Here is a 4,181-nt window from a genome sequence, read left to right on the forward strand (position 1 = left end):
TTCCGCGTGACAGGCGGAGATACTGTCCACTATACTAACGAGGAAACAGCTGGTGAGTTATGGCGGAAATGGGACATTTATATAGTATCTTTCAAACGCACTGAAGCCCAGCAATCAAAGTGAAAGCCGCATATCCCGCCTTCACTCATCAGTTGTTTCCTCGTTAGTATAGTGGACAGTATCCTCGCCTGTCACGCGGAAAACCGGGGTTCGATTCCCCGACGGGGAGAAACTAAATCTTTATTTTATAGACATGTGACTAAAGAAATGCCTCTACCATATCAATCACGTAATAATGTAGTTCATAAAGCCGTTGTAGTTTCACAGTAAGCGTATGTTGTACAAAAAAATTTTATGAACCTTTTGGTAAACAAATCTATCTCCAATGGTAAATCCATAGACTGTTTAAAAGCGCCCCTTCTCCTTCCCAGGAAATGCCTGACAGACTGTGCTACCAAAGACTTCAAATATACGGTACTTCAAAACCCCGCCACGGAAAAAGTGAAACAGCGCCCATAAAATCAACGTGTGGCCAAAAATATACTGCATCCGTAGTGTTAAGCACTACCATAGAGAATGAATGGGAAGAGTTTAAGTAAAGTTAAGCTTAACCTCTTGTGACAATTTTCATATCCCGCGCGGGAGACCGGGATTCGATTCCCCGAGAAACAAAACGTTTTCATTTTACAGACATAGGACTAAAGAGATGCCTCAAAAGGAAAACAAGCTTTTCATTTGTTCAGTTGCCAAATACTACACTAAACAAATTTATCCAACATACAAAGTAACCCACAACACTAAGTTCACGTCAAAAACAAACCACCTTACCACTCTGTTATTAAACAAGTACAACAGCCCTGCATTAATGCAGGACAACAACAAAAACGAGATATTATTCGTTGCGCTCCCCAGGGAAATCTTTAGTAAAAGCCGAAAGATTTATACGGTCTGAGATCAAACATGAGCTTAATAAATAATCTACAAATCGGGAAGATGCTCAGTCAGGAGAGCACATCTCACAGGAACGGTGCGAACACGCAAGAAACAAAAACAAAACTGACAATACACTTATGGTATTAAAAATAAATAAAAATAAAATGAAAATGGCCAAGAGAGTACAGCTTAAAAGTAGTTCGTTATAATGAAAAACAAACTGCTCTGTAGGTACAAGAGTACTTCCTATGGAAACCCGTTTCTATGGAAGCCCGTTTCCGCCACATTTGAGAAAAAATATAATTCTGTAAGTCATAATAATGAGAAACTTTCTCAAAGTCGGATGCTGTCGGTTTAAATTCGTGGTGTATGTGCTGTTGAACGAGACGATTTGGCGATCCATCTGAAGTTGACCAATCAGAAGATGACAAAAACCATATAGTCTATAATAATTTTAGTTTAATTATACAGTTCTATTTTTTATTTGTTATTCCGAATGTGCCAAATTTGCCGTTCAGCTTTATGAATGAATATGCCTGTTGTATTTCCGGCAAAACGAGCACAAATTCAGAAATGGCCTACTCCCTGGAGTTGTTTATGAAGAACAGAAGTCCATGCTTTTCTCTGCTTTTCAGCCATTCTCTTTGCCATGTCCTTTGCCTTCGTTTTTTTTTTTTTTTGTCCGTCACAAGCCGCCTACAACAAAGAAAACTATTTCGTCCTCAGAATCCATAGTTTTATGAATGGCGCGAAACGTAATGCTTACGTCAGAGTTTGTAAAATCGTAGTAAATTCGTGTCGTGTGTGACTGCCTCCGTACGATTTTCGGATAAACTCAATCGTGACATGTGCCAGAGCTCACGACGTTCCGACCTTCAGAATCGCACCGTGTACGCCCGTCTTTAGACAAGCAGCTCAATCGTTAAAACAACCAAGACCTACTTGTTTTCCAGAATTAAAATAACAGAATAACATTATCAGCCACATCACAAACTCACCTTTCGTTTGTTTACTACAGCGACACGTAGTGATGATGGACGCTACCACACTTTACAGCCCAAACTGCGAGTAGTCCACGATTAAAGCGAATAAACAACGCGTCAAAAGTAAATATTTTAGTTAATAGCGATTCTAAATATTGCCATGACATCAAACATATATCAAAAGACTTTTATTCGACCTTATGCTTGAGGAGATACTGGCGTTTTTCTTGTAGGCCTATTACACAATCAAGAAAGCAAAAACCTTACAATAAAAATGTTATTCTATCTTCTAAATTAAAAGTCAAATCCGTAAAAACCGAGACTTACCTCGTCTCTTTCTGTCATACATCACCTGCCACATGTTTTCAGAAATTGCTGAATAACTCCACATTAAAGGACCTTTTTTTGAGGTCTAACGAAGCCTGTGGCAAATTAGTCTGCACACCGTTTATTCTGTGAAATGCGTGTTTTTAAATACCATTGTAAAATGGTTTTTAGAAAGAAAATAAATAAATAAACAGAGAAAGGCAGCTATTATAAAAAGAATAAAGGCTATTCTTAGAATATAGGCTACAGATATTAAAAACAACAGGCATTCAGCATGGCATGCACACCTCCATCAGGGCCCTGCACAGATTTATAAAACATGCACAGGACAAAATTAGCACTAATATTTCATATTAGCCCTTATAACCAGGGGTGGATCTACCGGAGTGGCAACTGCCACCCCTAACAAAACAGCTGTGCCACCCCAGAATTATCACAGAATAAAATATAAATGTAAGCAGTGTTTCATGTGCTAATATTCAGCCGCAGTGATGACAGAGTAATGCAAAATAATGGCAAAAACAGGTCTTTTAATAAACTGCACGATGGTTGCACGCGCACGCAGCGTGCCAGTGAGGTCGGCTTCATTAACAAATGACTCTTATGAACCGGATCTTTTTGAGTCAAAACATCTCGGTTACGTATGTAACCTTAGTTCCCTGAATAGGGAATGAGATGCTGCGATGACGTCATCGCTTTGGGAACATCTCCGGTGTGACGAATGTCTGAAGCCCTTATACCATCACGCCAATTTATTGGCCAATAGCGCTTAGCACCGCCTCAAGCATACGTCACGTATGCTTATATATGCGTGCTGCGCGCTATTTCATCAGATTTTACACTATGACGAAGGAAGCGCTATCAAGGTACGGAACGGCCAAGCATCGCAGCATCTCGTTCCCTATTCAGGGAACTAAGGTTACATACGTAACCGAGATGTTCCCTCTCATAGGTAACTTCAATGCTGCGATGACGTCATCGCTTTGGGAACGCTATACCATAACGCCTGACATACCTTAGATAGCTGGAGACCAAGGAAAGCGTCTGCTCAAGCGAATAAGACCCGTGAGTCAGGAGCCATCCTCATGTCTAGACTATAGAACTTGATGAAGGTGCTAGGAGAGGACTAACCTGCCACAGCACAGACATCTCCCTTCAAAGGCCCTTTAAAAAGAGCCTGAGAAGAAGCCATTGCTCTGGTAGAATGAGCACGCACCTCTAGAGGCAAAGTCACACCACGCGCCTCATAGGCTAGAGGTATAGTCACTATCTGACCCCACATAGCAGGGGAGAAAGCCTCCAACCACTTGCTGAAAGCAAAACTGAGTCAAAGCAGCTTTAGGATTTTTAACTAGGCCTAGGAAGCAGTAAGACTTAACCAGCCTCGGGGAAAAGTCCATACAAGAGGAGCTGACAGAGCCTGCAGATCCTCAGTCCTCAGATTTTGTCCACTTAAGGGCATACAGCGTCTCGTGGATGGAGCTCTAGAATTAAGAATAGTGTCGGTAATCTCTGCCAAGAGACCGGAACACATTTCAACTCTGCTCAGGGGTCACACCCATTAGCTCCAAAAACCCTGATTGACTGATGTTATGATTACTGACTTTATATTTGAATGTGTTAAGCCCGCGATAGACTTAACGCCATTACGTCATCGCCAATGGCGTCATTACGTCGAGCGTAAAAGAACCGGTGAACCGGTTTTTTCAACCGGTTTATTGAATCGAACTGTCTGAAAGAACCGGTTCGTGGAAAAGAACCTAACTTCCCATCACTAATTAGGAGCTTCCGGAGCGGGAATCAGATTTGACTAACCACCTGACTCACGAGGCGCTCTTCTCATGAACGCACGCGGTCTGGGGAAGAGAGCCAGAGAGAAGGGGATTAATTCCGTTAATTCCGTTAAATACGTGACGTATGCTTGAGGCGGTGCTAAGC

General features: G+C 41.6%; 1 non-coding gene across 1 annotated transcript; it reads left to right on the plus strand.

Annotated features, from left to right (window-relative positions):
• Nucleotides 1–157: 157 nt before the first annotated feature.
• On the plus strand, nucleotides 158–229 carry trnad-guc (transfer RNA aspartic acid (anticodon GUC)). The gene has a single exon. It is a non-coding gene; the product is annotated as a tRNA-Asp (tRNA).
• The last annotated feature ends 3,952 nt before the right edge of the window (nucleotides 230–4,181 follow it).

The sequence above is a fragment of the Sinocyclocheilus anshuiensis genome, unplaced genomic scaffold, assembly GCF_001515605.1.
Source record: "Sinocyclocheilus anshuiensis isolate Anshui unplaced genomic scaffold, SAMN03320099.WGS_v1.1 scaffold617, whole genome shotgun sequence".
In the NCBI taxonomy this organism is placed as follows: domain Eukaryota; kingdom Metazoa; phylum Chordata; class Actinopteri; order Cypriniformes; family Cyprinidae; genus Sinocyclocheilus; species Sinocyclocheilus anshuiensis.